The 20,009-nt window shown below is 42.6% G+C and overlaps 1 protein-coding gene across 1 annotated transcript in view; it reads right to left on the bottom strand.

Moving 5' to 3' along the window:
• The window catches only part of PKIG (protein kinase (cAMP-dependent, catalytic) inhibitor gamma), an 84,103-nt gene that overhangs the window by 63,509 nt on the left and 585 nt on the right, over positions 1-20,009 (bottom strand). The window lies entirely within an intron of this gene.

Genomic DNA, 20,009 nt, shown 5'->3' with positions numbered 1-20,009 from the left:
TGCCCCTAATCCCTCCCAGCATCAGGGTCTTTTCCATTGAGTCAACTCTTCACATCAGGTGGCCAAAGTATTGGAGTTTCAGCTTCAGCATCAGTCCTTCCAATGGACACCCAGGACTGATCTCCTTTAAGCTGGACTTGCTGGATCTCCTTGCAGTCCAAGGGACTCTCAAGAGTCTTCTCCAACACCACAGTTCAAAAGCATCAATTCTTCGGTGCTCAGCTTTCTTTACAGTCCAACTCTCACATCCATACATGACCACTGGAAAAACCATAGCCTTGACTAGACGGACCTTTGTTATGTCAGAAGCACACCTCAGAATAACCACTCCCTCCTCCAAAGGAGATTTGTGACATGTGCAGCTAATATAACACGAAAAAAATAAATTAAAAAATTAAGCTCTAGTGGTCCAATGGTTAAGATTCTGCACTTCCACTGCAGGGGGCCTGGGATCGATCCCTGGTCTGGGATTTCCAGCATGCTGTGCAGTGTGGCCAAGAAAAAAAACAAATGGAGCATTGGTTACATGGATAAATATATGTACTTGTCATGTACATTTCACTGTATGTAAAATTTACCCCAATTAAAAAAATTGTTTTTGATTAACAAGGTGTTAGTCGCTCAGTCGGATCTGACTCTTTGTGACACCATGGACTATAGCCCTCCAGGCTTCTCTATCCATGGAGTTCTCCAGGCAAGAATACTGGAGTGGATAGCTGTACACTTCTCCAGGGGGCCTTCCTGACCCAGGGATCGAAGCCGGGTCTCCTGCACTGCAGGCAGACTCTTTACAGTCCGAGACTATAAACAGATCCACAATGCTCCTGTCAGGTTATCCAAAGTTAGCTTGTGCCTAAATTCACCCTCACTCAGCTGTCTTTTGTTGACAGTGGAACTTGTTTTACTTCCTCCAAAGGTGAGCTCTTTCCCACCTTGAGGCCTCACACCCCTGGCCCTGTCTGTCTGGTATCTCTGCTGCCACCTGGCCCCATCCTATTGCCTTTCTTCCAGTTACACCTTTCCTGGTCTAGCCAGTCTCAGTTTGGGTGCCTTTTCCTCCAGGAAGCCTTCCTTTCTCCCCTCATCTCCATGGATACCCACGTGCTCACACGTGCAGGCCAAGGCACTTCTCTGCCTCCACAGCATCCCCTGTTCCTACTACCACAGCATTTGTTAGGAACACACATCAGAAGAGAAGATTCATGACAGCAGGCATCGTCTTTTTATTATTCACTGTTGTAGCCCAAGCACCTGGCACATCACGGATGATCAGTCAATATTCACAGACAAATGTCAAATGAAAGCATAAGGATACCAGTCATTCTGATCTAGAACCTTCCTTCCCCATTTTACTGACTCTAATGTGCTGCTGCTTGAATTCTGTGTCTGTCATCTCAAATCTGACCGTTTAGGCATCATAGGCTCTGGTTCTATTAATAATTCTGCTCAGGTTTCCTAGCAGAAAAGAAGAAATTTTCTAGGTTCAAAGAGAAATGAAGTTGAGTTGACAACATGTGTTAAGTCGATTAACGTGTGCGTTTCAGGCACTCGTCCAATCCCTCAGCCAACAGAATTGGTTTGTCTAGACAAGGTTTTATGTGAGATGTTTGGCTACACGGCACTGGTCATTCTGGCCACCTCAGGGCAGCATAGACCTTAGCCTTTCCTGAGATGGAATTAATCATGTGATACCTTCAAGCTTTCATCTTTGGAAAGTAAAAAAAAAAAAGAAAAAAAGGTAAGCCAACTAAATTCCCCCAAAATTCTCTCCCTTGCAAGGTTGTTATGAGGGGAGGGAAGGAAAATGAGATGGATGAGTCAGTGTGAGTCAGTGTTAAGAAAAAAAAAAAACCCCTCTGTTTCTGGTAAACAGTTTGCTCTTTTACAGACAGGATTGGGATTACTCGGCTCCCACTGCTAAAAATACACAAATAACAGGTGGTATATATTATATAAGTAGCTCAAAAACAGAGACTCAGATCACTGACTCTAAAAAGGGAACAGTTAATCAGTGATGGGCCAGACCATCCCTAGGGCTTATTTCTTCTGGGAGAGGCCCCCAAGACAAAGTCAGTGCTTCCTTTAAGACAATTAAGGTCCTAAATAATCGTACTGTTCACGTGACCTAAAGGAAGCACTGAGCTTCCCTTATAATCACTACCACTGAATGAGCACCTACTATGTGCTGAAAACAGTCCTGGAACTTCATATAATTCATCTTTAAATTTACAACAATCCTGAAGGATAGATACTATTTTCAGTGTTTTCTAGATAAGGAACCTGGAGCTTACAGAGGTTAAGCGATTCACCCAGGGTCGCACAGTGGCAGTGCCATGATTGAACTCAGATCATTTGGAAGTGCTTGTTTCCCTGATCCCAGGCCCAATGCAGACATATACATGAATCACTGCAAAGGCATTTTACCAGGCACCACCTGGGATACAAAGGAACAAGCTAACTGCTAAGTCACTTCAGTCGTGTCCGACTCTGTGCGATCCCATAGACAGCAGCCCACCAGCCCGTCCCTGGGATTCTCCAGGCAAGCACACTGGAGTGGTTGCCATTTCCTTCTCCAATGCATGAAAGTGAAAAGTGAAAGTGAAGTCGCTCAGTTGTGTCCGACCCTCAGCGACCCCATGGACTGCAGCCTTCCAGGCTCCTCCATCTATGGGATTTTCCAGGTAAGAGTACTTAGCGGGGTGCCATTGCCTTCTCTGAAAGGAACAAGAGGATACCCTATTATCAGGAGAGAAAAGTAAGAAGAAAATGGGATGCTCTAGGGGACAGTCATCGCCATTTCCAGAATCCTGAACAAGACCTATCACAAAGGAGTTGCCCACGGAATGGTGACCGAAAACATACGCAGGAGATAAGGGAAACATACACTCAAATGCAACACGGGGCAGTCTGTGGCCAGTGGCACGAGAAAGAATGTGTTCGAGGGGTTTAGACTACATCTTGATGCAGGGCGCCGAGGAAGACCCACAGCCAACATGGCATTTGAGATAAGCATGACAAATGGACTTTGACAGGCAACAGTGAAAAGCAGAGATCAGTGCAGAACAGGCAGCAGCACCGAGATACACCCTTCGGCACCTCCAGCTAAACAGGGAGAAGAAAAGCAATTGAGGGGGCCCTGGGTCTGCTTTAAGTCCCTTTCTAGGGAAAAGCACAAGAATTACAAACACTCCCTAGTTCATTCAGACCGGTATAGAAGACATACTTAGTGGTTAAATAAATCAAGAATTATCATATAGTCTTTCTGCAGCAAAGTGGTGGTGGTGGTGTAGGGGTAGAATCAAATAAATGGATACATTTATTCAATTAAATAAACCGAATAAATATGTATACAAACCTAGAACACACATGCCTCCATTCCCTCAATACTGAATTGTTACAGTGAGTACAGTTATTCTGTGAATCCAAGTTTTCTTCTGATTTAACCTACAGCTCTTTCCCGAGGGGACTAGTTAGGTCAATGACTCTCACTACACAGACACTGCAAGGCCTTTTGGAAATGGGGAAGAAGGGGAGGGCATATTGGGTTGTCACAATATTTGACAGCTTCCTCACTCAAATGGGTATTTAATAGGTGAGGACCAAGATGTTACAAGTCTTCCTGATGGCTTCTTCCGATGGCTCAGACAGTAAAGAATCTGCCTGCAATGCAGGAAACCTGGGTTTTATCCTGGGTCGGGAAGATCCCTTGGAGAAGGAAATGGCTACACACTCCAGTATTCCTCCCTGGAAAATCCCATGGACAGAAGGATCTGGTGGGCTACAGTCCATGGGGTCACAAAGAGTTGGATATGACTGAGTGTTTAACACACACAAGATGTTACAAGTCCAGCAAATTGTCAGGTAGTCTTATAGGAACATTGCCCTTACCCTGCCTATCTTCCAAATACCAAGATATTAATGTAAGTGGAAAGACAGTTTAAAATCATCTGAGCCTAGAACTTCTTTTCACATGGAACAAAATACTTTTACATGGAGACAATGTATTTTCCAAGAATGCATAGGGGAGGAGGGATGTGAATATTGTGGATATAAATATCAAGGAAGATGCTGATCTGCTTTGTATTCATAGGTGAATTATGTCAGTACCATATTCTCAAACAGTTCAGCAAAAATTGAAAAACAGACACATATGTTGATAAAGCATGTGCGGCAAAATGTTAATGCTGTTTGATGTAGGTATTTGATACAGATGCTCACTGTACTCTTTAAATTTTTTTTCTGTATGTTTGAAGTTTTTCATAATAAAAATCTGTGGGGGGAATCAATCCAGCCCCCATTAAATGAGAGGTCCTAAAAGAGGCAACGAGCACAGAGTCTAGAGCTTTTCTTCTCCCTCAGGAGATAGAGCAATGAACAGAATAGGCAAGGTTCCCACTCTATTTAGCTCACCTTCTACTGGGCAAAAGGCAATTAAACAGTAACAATTTAAAAAAGATAATTTCAAACATAAGCAAATTCTATGAATAAAATTAAACAGAGTAATAGGCCAGGTGAACAAAAGTGGGGAAAGCAGGCTACATTAGAGTGGTCAGGGAAGGCTCCCTGGAGGAGGTGACATTTGAGCTGAAATCTATTACTAAGGTAAATTGGGGAAAGGGTAAGTGGGATCTCTCTGTATTATATCTTACAACAGCATATGAGTCTACAACTATCTCAGAAAGTTAAAAAAAAACAACACACACACCATGGCTACTACTATGAGTCTACTGTGTACAAATCTACAAAATATGTATACATACACAAAACTTTTTTAACCTTAATAATCTGTTCTATTTAACCCAGTATTTCCAAAACATCATCTCAGCATGGAATCAACATAAAACCATTAATGACATATCCTTGATCTTTGTACTAACTCTTTGAAATCCACTGTGCACAACACATCTCGGGTTGGACCAGCCCCGTCAGGCGCGCAGTAGCCATGTGTGGTTAATGGCTACCATACTGGACAGCGCCACCACAGAGCTCCCTGCGAGGCCTTTGATCATGAACATGGAACTTCCACCCTCATTTCTGTCCACACTCACTTTTCTCCTCCCCTCCCCCAGTTTTATAGAGACGTTATTGACAGACAACACTGTATTAGTTTTAGGTGTCCTATAGTGGGACAGGAAGGGAAGCAGGGAGACCAGCGAGCAGGCCAGGCTGCTGTCTGGCGGCTCACAGTTGGCAGCTGGGGCAGGGTGTGATTTGTTTCTATAGCAACACAACCAAATGGACTGGGTGAGGAGAGAACAATGAAAGGGATCAAGGAAGAAGGTGAGCAGCCTAAGCAACCGGGTATTTGAGTCCTATCTACCTACCAGTGCTGCTGTAAGATTAAAGGAGCTAAAATGTGTAAGACACCCCACACACTGCTAGGCACCCAGAAGATGCTCAATATATGCGAAAAATGAAAGAAAAATTCGAGCCTAAAGTTCCAGCATATAAAAAACTAAGGTGAATCTCAGACACTGGATAAAATCTCCCAGGTCCTCTAGAATTTAAAACTGGTTTCCGACTTCAGTTTTCAACAATTAACAAGGAGGATCAAGCACTACATTTAGACCCCTTTCCAATATCCCCTTCAATCAAAAAGACATAAACACGTATCCTAGAGAAGTAAAGGAGCCCTGCGGCTATAAAAATCCAAAGTTCTTTCAGCCAATCCCTTCAATTTAGAAGTTTCAGTAAGATTTAAATTTATATGAGAAGTGGCATACCTTCTAACACAACGCTGGCTAGGTAACTACTACAATTGATTTGTGCTGGATCTTTTGAAAAGAAGCATCACCAAAATATACTTGGATTCCAGGGGAAAAAAGAGCCTGTATAATAAAACATTTAAATAGAACAGTCTATGGGAAATAAAGCTAAGAGATCATATGTCATCGGGGCCAGATAGCGGAATTAAGAGCTTGCTCTTTTTTGACATAAAACTGCATTTTTGTTTGTATTTGTTTTTGTTATTCGGAGATATGGAACAAGGGTTTAGTTTCTTTGAATGAAGACGTCTATAAATGTTTAAGATGCTATAAATTACAAATGGTAAAAAAAAACGACATTTTTTTTTACTAACTGAAAGAACAAAAATTAAACTTAAAAAAAAAGCTAAACCTAATGGCAAGTAATGGTTTGAGAAGGAACTATCTTCCTGAGAAATTAAGTTTGGGGCACTGACTTTCTGATCTGGGTTTATTTAACTCTCATACCCAGGAGACCTGACAGTTGATTGTCTGTCCAAACAAACACTGCAGAAATTTATTATAACCATCAGGGATATTCCATTTCTCTTCCCACAGTATCTACTAACTCTTATCTTAGACAGATATGTGTGTGTGTGTGGTTTGGATGGATGTTCTGCATAATTAGAATTCTTTGCAGTGCTAAGGAGAAAGCAGAGTGTTTAAAACTTAGCCTTCATTTAAAAGAAAATGGATTTTTTTAGAGGAATTCTGGCTTTGGGAAAGCTATTTTTAATTAGGAGTTGAGCAAAGTGTTATAAGAAAAATATAGACAAATGAAGATACTGTTTATATTTCAAAGATGGTGAAACAGATTCTGCTATGAAATTTTTTCCAACATTAATCCCCTGTAAACCATTTCTTAGGAAAACTATTTTTATCCCTTTATCAACTTGGTTGATAAGTATTTCATTTCCAGCGCAAGTATGGACAAGCTATATAAAGTGAAATTGTTGTCATGCTTCAGGAACAAACATTTTGCAAATAAAAAAGAAGCTTACTGTGCTATAGTATTTGCTGGACTGACAAATGACTCTGGGGCTCAGGAAATCTCAGAACAAGAGTCCATATGAGAGACAAGCTTGACTTACAAAAAGCTCCCAAGAGCTCCAAGAGGTCCTGCCAGATGGGAAACCACCCCCAGAAAACTGGGATTAGTGTTAATTAACCCAGAACACATTTACAGGCATGATTGCACTGCCTTGTGTAGAAGATCAGATGCTATTATCATTCTTACTTTTCAAATGCAAAAAACTGCAGCTCAGAAAGTCTGATGGCCAAGGGTCCCAAGTAAGTTGAATGCCACAGCCACCAAACTCAGCCCCCAAACCTGTGCAGCAGTGACGGCAGTGGCAACAGGAGGGACGGGGGCGGCAGGGGCAGCCCTTCAGCTGCACCCACCACGTGGCTGGGCTTTGTTCTTGGCACTGTGTGTGCATCAACCCATGAAACCCTCACCACAGCCCTGCGGGGGAGGCAGGCAGGTTTGTCTGTGGACCACCAGCCTCCTCTTTCTGTACACTGCCCATCATATACGCCCTGCTGCCTTCCCCCTAAAATCAAAATGGGCACCCCAAAGCCTTCATGTTCTCTCTACCCAAATCAAAAATTGCTTCTAAAATGTTCATTGTTAAAAAATAAAATAAAATGTTAATTGTTGAAGTTTAGATGATGTGCACTGGGGGTTTCTTTACATTTCTCTAGCTTTGTTGTGTGTGTTTTTAAAAAAATATTTATTTGGCTGCCCCAGGTCTTAGTCGCAGCATGTGAGATCTAGTTCCCCAACCAGGGATCAAACCTAGGCCCCCCCTCTGCACTGGGAGTGTGGAGTCTTAGCCACTGGACCACCAGGGAAGTCCTTCTATGGATGCTCATGTTTGAACATCACCTTATAAACATTTTTTTTTTTGCTCTCCTGTGGAATCTGACTTAACTAGAAGACTATCCACTAACAATGAATTCAAAGGAAATGCTATAAAAGATGGCTATGTAATAACAGAAAATGACAAATTCGTTCATTCATTCCAGGAACGTAAATTGAGGGCCTGTAGGTTAGGATCTGTAAAGGTCCAATGAAAGACTGCTGTCCTCAACAGGCTAAGAGTTTAGGAGTAGATACAAAACAAACGCAAAAATAATTATAGAGGAGTACTATTTGTGATAAATGCTATTTTTAAAAAGGTTTAAATAAAGTGCTATGTGAATTGGAAAAAGGAGTTGCATCAGAACAACTTGCATTACAGATTTTTCTAGGACAGTACAAAATTTTTGTGTACCAAACAGTAAATATTATCTAGAATCTGAGCGTGGCCCACAAAGAGAAATGGAGCTAAATCCAAAAGCACAATTAGGGCTGGCATGCCCACACGCCTTCTTTTATGGTATTAAGATGATTTCCAGACTGAAATTCAGGCCTCTCAGTAAAAAGGGGCTGGCATTCCTCCCAAGTCCTTGGATTAAAATATATTAATTGAAGAAAGTCTTTCTGTAAAGATCAACAGCACAACACCCAAAATACAAAAAACTGAGAAATAAATGTCCAACAATAGGGTTTGGTGATAATCATTCGTGTCAACTGATGCACAGTAATCCCTACATAACAATTTAAAATGAAATAAAGTAGAAGCTCTCTCCTTGATGGGATTAGGACTAATAACAGTAGAATCCATTAAAAACAAAAACAGCCAGTTAAAAGAGAGGAATCATTGAAAATGTACGTTCACTTGCCAAATACTTGATAAGAGACCAAGGTGGTTTCTTTCAGAATCAGTTCAGTTCAGTTCAGTCACTCAGTCGTGTCCGACTCTTTGTGACCCCATGAATCGCAGCATGCCAGGCCTCCCTGTCCATCACCAACTCCTGGAGTTCACTCAGACTCGCGTCCATCGAGTCAGTGCTGCCATCCAGCCATCTCATCCTCTGTCGTCCCCTTCTCCTGCTCCCAATCCCTCCCAGCATCAGAGTCTTTTCCAATGAGTCAACTCTTCGCATGAGTTCTAGCAATTAAAGTTTCTGCATGACCACACCCAGGAAATGATCTCCAGTTTTCACTGAAAAGCCACTTGTGAAGTTGTACAAAGGCAAAAGGGCCTTCCTGGTGGCTCAAACAGTAAAGAATCTGCCTGCAATGCAGGAGACACAGGTTCGATCCCTGGGTGGGGAAGGTTCCCTGGAGAAGGGCATGGCAACCCACTCTAGTGTTCTTGCCAGAGAATCCCATGGACAGAGGAGCCTGGCGGGGTCCAATCCATGGAGTCGAAAAGAGCTGGACACAGCAAAAATTCTACATTTTGATGAATTTTTTTCTCTCAATCTTTTCAGAGGTCTCTTCCACCTCTAAAATTGACAAGAACTTTTTAAATACTCATTCACCTTTTGGGTGGGGGTGCATGGGCTCAGTCATGTCTGACTGTTTGTGACCTGTGGATGCAGCCCACCAGGCTCCTCTGTTCATGGATTTCCCAGGCAAAGAATACTAGAGTGGGTTGCCATTTCCTTCTCCAGGGGATCTTCCTGACCCAGGGATTGAATCCAGTCTCCTGTATTGGCAACCGGATTCTTTACCACTGAGCCACCAGGGAAGCCCACTGTTCTAAGCAGCTCACTGTACGTATAATAAGTTCTTTAATACATAGTAACAGTGTTTTACAAATAAGGAAACCGCGGCACAGAGAAGTGAAGTAACTTGCTTGAGATAATACAACTAGTAAACAGCAGACTGAGAATTCAAACCCAGGCCATCTGGTTCTAGCGTAGTGACTTGAACCATTAAAACTCCCTAAAACCAAATGGTAAGCACAGCTGTGTGCTGGTGCTCAAGAGCAGTACTAGCCAACAGACGTTTCTGCAATGATGGAAACATTTTATATCTGGGCTGTTGAATTCAGTGATCACCAGTCACATGTGGCTATTGAGACTGAGAGACTGGATTTTTAATTCAACTTTTATTAACTAAAATTTAAACACTCAGGGAGCTTCACTCTGGTGGAACAGTTGAGAATTTGCCTGCCAATGAGGGGTCTCAGGTTCTATTCCTGGTCTGGGAAGTTCCCGTGTGCTGCGGAGCAACTAAGCCCCATGTGCCACAGCTACTGAGCCAGTGCTCTAGACCGTGAGCCACCGTTACTGAGCCTCTGTGCTACGGAATGAAGCCCATGCATCTACAGCCTCTGCAATAAGAAGCCTGTGTACCGCAATGAAGGGCAGCCCCATCTAGAAACAACTAGAGAAAACCTGTGTGCAGCAACGAAGACCCAGCAGAACCGAAAATAAATAAGTAAATGAACAAATCTTAAAAAAAAAAAAAAAAAACAGTCACATACAGCCAGTGGCTATTGTATCGGACAGCAAAGCAGAGCTATTTACTAGCCGGGAACATTCAGAAGGCTGTGGAAATTAAACACTAAGTTTTACAGTGACAATGGAGAGGCTTTGTCAGCATTCATTAAGTGGAGATTGGATTAAAAGCTCCTGGTGTAATATTAGGGCTTCCCTGATGGCTCAGGTGGGTAAAGAATCTGCTTGCAATGCTTGAGACCTGGGTTCGTTCCCTGGCTGGAGGGAACGGCAATCTACTCCAGTATTCTTGCCTGGAGAATCCCAAGGACAGAGGAGCCTGGTGGGCTACAGTTCATGGGTTCACAAAGAGTCTGAGCGACTAACACAGACACACTGTAATATTAACTGAATGAAGAGACACTTGTGATGTTGTTAAACGGAAAATATGAAATTATAAAACATTATATCAAGTATGTCTCATTACTGGATTATGAATAAAAAGACAGTACACTCGTTCAAGACTGGCTTCCTCCAAATGGAAAGCATGGAGGTTATGGCTGGCTGCCTTCAGAGGTGGGCACTGCACATCACCAGATCTGCAGACACTCTCCCTCTCTTTCGCAGCAAGGTATCCCTCTAACGTTGGGAACAGTGGTGTGTCCAGCCAAGAAAGGACATTCAGCAGCCTCCTCACAGACATAAACGGTTAATGAGGTGCAAGCTGTACGTGTTGGCCGAGGCTTCTGGTATTTGAAAGGGTGTCCTTGGTCCTCCCTTCTACTTCTTCCTGCTTCAAGGAAGGACTGTTTGGTTGGAGAGCCAGAAGCCCAGTTGTGACCTCAAGGTGACCTCAAGGACAGTGAAGCAGAAAGAGAGAAAGATCTAGACTGTGGCAGTGCCATGCCAGCAACAGATTGCCTATTTTGGACTTGATGTCTTTTGAAAGAAAAATAATTTGTCTTAAAGCCAACCCAAATCCTAGCTGACCAAACTACTTGGTATCCATTCCTCCTACTCACAGAAAAACTTCCTAACAGACACGCAATTCTGTTCCGGATTGGCCTAAAGATAATTTCATCCCCGTTGTAAATAACTTCTTTAAGAACCAGGCTGAAGTCAACAAGGCATGGCGTTGCCCTGGTGACAGGAAGTGGCTCCCGAAATGGGCACATGACTCGATTCAGGCCAATGACATTGCAGGATTAGTACTGGGGGCGGGGGATGTGAGAAAGATTCTCACTCTTGGGAGAACAGAGGAAGTAAGAATCTTTCTGTTCCTTTGGTAGGTGCTGTACATGGATCTGGAGCCCAGAATTGCTGCCCATATTTTGCTGCTGGCCTGAGGATGAGGCCAACACCCCAGGGAGGGCAGAGCAGCCTGAGACAGTGGATTATGTTAATGATGAAGTCTGTGCTACCTCTGGGGCCTATATAAGTGCCAAAAAATATCCACAGTACAGAGAGATCATCTTAGAGGCAAGGGACTAGGTGCTGAGTGCTATTCAAATATTGTGAGAAAGGCAAATAAGGGAGGTCTTCCCAAGGGGCATGCAAAGTCAGGCACTGGGTCTTTAACAGTTCTGTGCCTTTTCCATGAAAAGTGAAAGTGTTGGTCACTCAGCTGTGTCCAACTCTTTACGACCCCAGGGACTGTAGACCACCAAGCTCCTCTGTCCATGGGATTCTCCAGGTAAGAATATTGGAGTGGGTTGCCATGCCCTCCTCCAGGGGATCTTCCCAACCCAGGGATTGAACCCATGTCTCTTATGCCTCCTGCATTGTCAGGTGGGTTCCTGCACTGGCCCCCTGGGAAGCCCACTGGAGTGGGTAGCTATTTCCTTCTCCAGGGGATCTTCCTAACCCAGGGATCAAACCCAGGCCTCCTGCATTGCAAGCAGATTCTTGACCATCTGAGCCACCAGGGAAGCACATGCCTTTTCCATACCAGGTCTGATGAAGAGGTTGCTATACACACAGTAAGGTACCAAATAGTGAGCTATTTAGAAGAACTTTTTGTTCTTCTGGTCTTCTACAGGCTTCTGCCAAAAGAGGACTTCCCTGGTGGTCTGGTGGTTTAGATTTCCCCTGCCAACGCGAGGGACATGGGTTCGATTCCTGGTCCAGGAAGATTCCACATGCCTCAGAGCAGCTAAGCCCCCTGAGCTGCAACGACTGAAGCCTACGCATCCTTGAACCTCTGCTCCAGAAAGAGAGAAGCCACTGCAACGAGACACCCGTGCACCACATCTAGAGAGTAGCCCTTGCTCACAGCAACTAGAGAAAGAACACGAAGCAAGAACACCCAGCACAGCCAAAAATAAATAAATTAATTTGTATTAAAAAAGGTCACTGAATAAGTGGACATGTTTCAAAGGCATTATAATAACCCTAACAGCAGATAATGTCAAGCACTTGCTAACTACCTGCCGGACCTTGTGCTGAGCCCTTTATTTTCATGCAATCCTCACAAGAGACGAGGAACTTTCATCATATCCATTTTACAATGAGGAAATGCTGAAGCTTAGAAAGAAAGGTTAAGTTTTTTTTTTTTTAAAAAAAGAAGCAGACTCACAGAACAAACTAGTGGTTACTAGTGGGGCAAGGAAAATGGAAGGGGCACTATAGGGGTGGGAGAAAAAGGGTTATTGTGGGATTATAGGAAATCATATTTGTGAAAACTGTAAAGCATGACAGAATTTAAAGAAACTTTCACTCAATAAAAAAATATGATCCTCCTATTCAAATGCTAATCACAATAGGGCTTTTCCACAAGTTATCAAGGAAATTAAAACATTTAAAAAAAAAAAAAAAGGAAAGAAAGACTAAGTAACTTGTAGGAGAAAGTAGAAAGGGCCAAGACTTGAACCCACGTCCAAAGGGCTCCAAGGCTTCCTAATGATGCCTTTGTACTGCTTCCTCTGGATACATAAAAACACACCTATGATTTTCCTGAGACTACACTGTTTTAAAGTTATCTGTTCTCTTGACCCTCTAAGTACACTATACTCAGCAGACCACAAAAGTCCCAACGGTTTGGTCTGGAAAAGATGGCTATATGCACCGCATACAACAAGCAGAGCTCATCAAGAAACACTGAATGTTAAACCCTATGCACACAAGACAACAATATAATTACATGGGGCTTCGGTGGTGGCTCAGGTGGTAAAGCGTCTGCCTGCAATTTGGGAGACCCAGGTTCAATCCTTGGGTCGGGAAGATCCCCTGGAGAAGGAAATGGCAACCCACTCCAGTACTCTTGCCTGAAAAATTCCACTGGGCAGAGGAGCCTGGGGGGCTACAGTCCATGGGGTCCCAAAGAGTCAGACACAACTGAGTGACTAATCTATGTTGCAAATTAGATCACCAGCACTTCTTTTTCAAGCTTCCTTTTGGTGGTAGGTAGAGGCACACAGCAGGCAGGCTTATGGAACTGGGAATGGGAGGAAAGCAGATTAACTCCCGTTATGCTGGAACATATCCCAGACAGTTCCTCTACCTACTAATCCCCCACCAACTGCAGGTACAGTTTGAAAAGCACTGATACAAGCAGCCCCTCACAGTGTGGTTTTGCCAACACATAAGACCAACCCAGAAGAGCAATGCTGTGGGCAACCAGTATTAAACTGAATACACAGGCTCTATTTTCTGAGCACATACTGAGAACATGACTCAGGATCCGGGCTTCCCAGGTGGCACAGTGGTAAAGAATCAGCCTGCCAATGTGGGAGATGTGGGTTTGATTCCTGGGTCAGGAAGATCCCCTGGAGGAGGGCATGGCAACCCACTTCAGTATTCTTGCCTGGAGAATCCCATGGACAGAGGAGCCTGGTGGGGTCACAAAGAGTCAAACATGACTTCATGACTGAGCACGCATACATGCTATGAAATAGTAAGTATATCGAGGCAATGATCATTAACAGCTACTAAAAACCATTTTGTGAAAGGCTGATGAGAACCTTATAATGAAGGGATCATGCTAACAAACCCCTGAACCCATGATCAATCTTACAGGTGAGAATCAGCCTTTACTGCCTGTTGATAAAAGTCCGTCTAGTCAAGGCTATGGTTTTTCCAGTGGTCATGTATGGATGTGAGAGTTGGACTGTGAAGAAAGCTGAGCACTGAGGAATTGATGCTTTTGAACTGTGGTGTTGGAGAAGACTCTTGAGAGTCCCTTGGACTGCAAGGAGATCCAACCAATCCATTCTGAAGGAGATCAGCCCTGGGATTTCTTTGGAGGGAATGATGCTGAAGCTGAAACTCCAATACTTTGGCCACCTCATGCAAAGAGTTGACTCATTGGAAAAGACTCTGATGCTGGGAGGGATTGGAGGCAGGAGGAGAAGGAGATGACAGAGGATGAGATGGCTGGATGGCTTCACTGACTCTATGGACGTGAGTCTGAGTGAACTCTGGAAATTGGTGATGAGCAGGAAGGCCTGCAGTGCTGTGATTCACGGGGTCGCAAAGAGTCGGACACGACTGAGCGACTAAACTGACTGACTGACTGATATGATACACAGCACCACCCATAAAGAGCAACAGCCAAAAAAAATAAAGGGAATGGAGGAGGACATTAGAGGGATATAACCAGGCAAATCCAGAGTAGCTGGATGGGACAAATGACCTGAGTTTTCAACAAATGAAAGGTAAGGGGAAAAAAGAAGAGGCAAAATTGCTACAGATTCAAAGACTTAAGCCACTATCACCCAGATGTGATCCTTGTTTAGATCCCAATTCCAACAAACCAACTGTGAAAAGACATCTACGAGATAAGGAGAAACTGAGTACCAAATGGATACAAGGTAACGTTGAGGAATCATTCCTGTTCATTTTCTTAGGTGTGATCATAGTAGTGTGATCATAGAGGGGAAAGGGGAAAGAAAAAATCCTTACCTCTCGCATGCCTATTAAAGTATTTATAGATGAAATGACATGATGTCTTAGGATTCGCTTTAATATAATCTATGGTGGGGACAGAGTGGAGGGTACAGATCGAATAAAACTGACCATATGTTGGTACCTGTTGAAGCTGGGGTATGAGTATAAGGTATGTATTATATCATCTTTTTTACTTTTGTATATGTTTAAAACTGTACATAAGAAGAGGCTATAATATAAAAAGAAAATAAGAAAACCTAGATTCAAAGTCCAGAATTAGGTGTAGGAGCTAGGAGGTTTCTTCAATCCTCTGAAATTCAATTTCCTCATCTGAAAATAGGAATGATAATCCCTATCTAAGAATTATTGGGAGGAATGAAATGAGGTCGTGGGTTCACATCTTTTGGACATGCAGCTCTTAAAAACTGCAAAATGCTTATGAGATGTCAGCACAACAGTTAGTTCCCTCTCTGGGAGGCTCTGGAAGCAGAGACATTACAGGTTTGTGGGAGAAGTAGGTAATAAGCTGAGTCCATTTGAACTCTTAACAATTTTTGCTTTGTAATAAGAATTTGGTAAGACACTGTTTACCTCATTGACCCCCTTTTCCCCAAAAGACAAAGATATTTGCAATTAACTGAAGGTCTGTAACTTGAGTTGTTTATATTTCTTGTTTGCTTTCCCAATTATATTTCCCCTGCTAAAGGCAGAAAGTCAAGTAACAGGAGACTGTGTTGTTAAGATAAAACTGAATGCAATTAGGAATCAATGTAATCTAAATAGGACTTTGTTTAAAATATTTCAGGTGCTTTTAGAAGAGTAGATATGCATCTTTTAGCACCAATGCTTTGTCTCAAATAAGAGGAAATTAACAAAGGTTCAAGTCTAAGTAACACAAAGGGAAATTTTGCACTCTGGCTTCAGCTCACAGAATGGATTGGCCACAGTGATCTTTCTATAACTTGAATGTGATTAAGTCATTTCCCTTCATTTCAATGGTTTCCCTCTACTATCAGGAAAGAGTCTAAACCGCTGAACAAAAAGGCTCAGGTGGCTCTCTAACCTTATTTCCTCCCTCCTCCCCAAGTCTAAATCCCATGGACAGAGGAGCCTGGCGGGCTACAGTCCATGGGGTCGCAAAAGTCTGACAGGACCGAGTGACTTTCAGTGTACCTCACTTCCCCAAGTCGAAGCCCTTTCTCCCTACAGGCCCCCAAGGCTTTGTCCTTCACACCTTTCTCCCTTACCTCTTGGTCGTCAAGTCCTGTTGATTCTCCAGAATGGTCTCTCAGATCAGCCCACTCCATTCCATTCCTGCAGCCTAGGTCTGACCTTATTTTTTTTTTCAACCTTTATTCCCCCATCTCCCCAAATAGGATATATCCTTATTGTTTTTTGGGTTTTTTTTTTTCTGATTATGAAAGCCATTCATGCTCATAAAAAAGAAAACTAAGGCAATAAGGAAAGGGATAAAAGGGTCCCCATGGGTCTCAGGACACAAAGAACTTATCTTTCTGGCACATTCATCATCTGCAGCAGCATTACTCAAAATAGCCAGAAGGGGAAAGCAACGCAAATGTCCATCTATGGAATGAATAAACAAAACGTGTTCATACATACAATGTATATACAAAATGTGTATATCCATACAGTGGAATATCATTCAGCCTTAAAAAGGAAGGAAATGCTGACATGCTACAACACTGACGCCCCTTTAGGACATTACGCTGCTGTTGTTGTTGTTTAGCAGCTAAGTAGTGTCTGAGTCTTGTGTGACTCCATGGACTATAGTCAGCCAGACTCCTCTGTCCATGGGATTTGCCAGACAAGAATACTGGAGCGGGTTGCCATTTCCTTCTCCAGGGGATCTTTCCAACCCAGGGATCGAACTCATGTCTCCTGCATTGGCAGGCAGATTCTTTACCACTGAGCCATCAGGGAAACCCTTAGGACATTATGTTAAATGGGGGAAAAAAATCACAAAAAGATAAAAATTGAATGATTTCACTTATATGAAGTATCCAGAGTAACCAAATTCATAGCAACAGAAAGTAGGATGGTGGTTGCCAGAGACTAGGGAGAGGGAGAAACATGGAGTTGTTTTAATGGGCATAAAGTTTCAGATTTGCAAGATGAAAAAATTTGAGAGGTTGATTGCACAAGGATGTAACTATCCTCAACACTATTAAACTTTACACTTAAATACGGTTATGATAAATTTATGCATTGCTTACCACAATAAAAAAATAAAAAACTGTTTTAAAGAACTCATCTTGGAACGTCCCCGGTGGTAAGTCACTTCGCTATGGGAGTGACTCTATGCAATGCTAAGACACTATGCTACCAATGCAGGGAGGTTAGGTTCAATCCCTGGTCAGGGACATAGATTCCACGTGCCACAACTAAAAAGATCACTCATGCCACAGTGAAGATTGAAGAACCTGTGGACCACCGCTAAGACCAGCACAGCTAAATAAAAAATAAATATTAAAAAAAAATAAAGAACTCTTCTGTCTAGACATCTTTCCTATCTATCTATCTATATACATATATACACTTAGAAAACACCAAAACCAGAAACCAAGTGAAATCTGTTTTTATACCTAACCATGTGATGTAAACATCCTTCTCATTTATATGGCTCCCACCTTTCTCTATTTTAATGGCTGACTGCACCCATCACATGACTGTATCACAGTTTAGCCAGTCTGTTATTAGTTTTTTAATATTATAAAACATCACAGTCAACATCTTTGCATATTTTCTCACTATGTCTCATAATAGACATCTGGTTTTTTTACATGCTTTGTTCCTGGTATCAATACCCTGACTTTCCCAAAGAAAAAATTGCTTCCTCTTCATACAAACATGCTTCCTGACCTATACTCCCCAACCTCCAGCCAACTCTTATCCTATTTGACTAGCCTGGGTGCATTTATTTTAAGGTTTATACTTTATTTATTTTTCATGTTCCTACTGCCATTTCACCTACAATTCCATTTTCTTACTTCTACTGCTGGTATAAAACTATTGGTTTTTGTCTCTCTTATAGCTTGCTTATTTTTAACTCAGTTCTCTTGGATTTTTTTCAGCAGATAATCATCTCATAGGTAGACAATCATATCATTTAAGGAATGATTAAGAGCAAAAGCTCTGGGCTCAGGCCTGGATTCAAATCCTATATGACCTGGGCTAAGCATTATACCCCAATGTCCTCATCCATAAGCTGGGAATTACACTAGAGGCTCTCTCTCTCCCACGGTTGTTGTAAAGAGCATGCTTTCAACTGAGACTAGTGCCTGGAGAGGGCTTAACACAATGCTAGTTCAATAAATGTCTCCTATCTGATGAGAAGGAATATAGAACTTTCCACATTTACATCTTTATTTTTCTGCTGGCATTACATGGGCACATTCCTTTTCAGCAATTACCTTGCTTACCATATGTCCAGAAAGGAAAAAAAAAAAACACACACGTCATCAGACTCTTTGTAAAGGATCTGTGCTGTGGATCGTATCCACTCTCACATTTTTGGCAAGTTGTTTGTGCCATTTATTTTCCCCTGAGAAAATCTGTATTTTCTCAGTCTCTCCCTCCCTTACTGGCTCTACCATCAGCATTTACATCTGCTCTTGTCTGTCTTCTGCTTAAAAAGACTTCACCTGATTCCCCAACTGCTCTCCAGCCTTCTCCTCGCCTCTCTTCACAGCCAAACTTTTTGGAGCTGCCTACACATTACTTTCTCACATCCCACTCGCTCCTCATTCCACTGACATATTACATTGAACCTTTGGAAGATGCCGATATTACAGATTCCGCCCCCATCATTTCACCAAATCTGCTCAATTGGGTTTCTCGGTGACCTCTGTATTTACTTAAGCAAAAGGCGCATTTTAACATGTAACTTATTTTACTTGAAATCTCAACTGCATCCAACAAAATGGATCTCTTCCTTGGGCTTTCCTTACTACACTCTCCTAGCTTTCCTCCCACTTCTCTGGCCATTTCTTCTTGGTGTAGTTCCAAGGGAATGGTTCTGCCAAGAGTGTACAAGATAGTGACCCTGAATGATCTGGGCCTTAAAAACAAAAACAAAAACCACTCTCTGCATGGGTCTCTTCCAGTATTGATTCAGTTCTAGTTGTACTGGACTACTTCTGTCTCCATGAATGTACCTTTGAACATGTCTAGAATACATGCCATGAGGGTAGGAACCTGGTTCCTTACACAGGGCCTGGCACGTAACAGACGCTCAATAAATACATTTTTAAAATTTTGAATCACCATAAATGAATAGGTGCAACATGAAAGACTGGAGGAGTGATGAGACCAAGAGAGAACAAAAACCCCTGAACTTTTGGAAACCACACCTCTGATCACACACACACACACACCACACACACACCACACACACACACACACACACACACACCACACACACTCACTGCCCTGATTTAAATCCTTTGGTGTTCCCCACCAACCCTCACGACCAAGTCCAAACTTACAGGGAGGCACAAGAAAATCTTTCAGAAGGGCACCTGCTTCTCTCTCAGACACACCTAGCTAGACCACTTCCACTTCCCAGAATCTGTCTCTAACCAGGCTATGAAATGCTAACAGATGTCCAAAAAGCCTGCACTTTCTCCCCAGGACCTTGCAGTGGTCTGTTCTCTCTGCCCAGAGCACTATGCACTCCATCAGCTTCATCTTCCGGCCAATACAAAGGTAGCTGTCATGTCTCATTTCGGAAAGCATCTTCTTTTGGAATCTCTCTTTGACCATCCTCCCCAACCTCATCTCCGGAAATCTGGGTTAACTGCCTTCTCTGTGTATTCACAGTCCCCTGAATGTCCAAAAATCATAGCTGGAACCACAATGAGCTCCTATTTATACCTTAACACTGTGGAGTTCCCTGAGGACAAGATGTCTCATTCACTTATTTTTACCCTTGGCGATCAGCCCAGGCCCTGGAACACAACACATGCTCGATAATGGACCTTCTTTAGTAGTAGTAGTAATAATAAAAGCTCCCAAGGATTGAGGGTTTAGCTGCAAAGATCTGAAATATATTATTTACTTTGTAATAACCTTCTAAAACAGGTGCTA

Source organism: Capra hircus, chromosome 13 (assembly GCF_001704415.2).
Source record: "Capra hircus breed San Clemente chromosome 13, ASM170441v1, whole genome shotgun sequence".
In the NCBI taxonomy this organism is placed as follows: domain Eukaryota; kingdom Metazoa; phylum Chordata; class Mammalia; order Artiodactyla; family Bovidae; genus Capra; species Capra hircus.
Note: the sequence above shows the minus strand (reverse complement) of the source record. Positions and strands in the feature narration are given on the sequence as shown.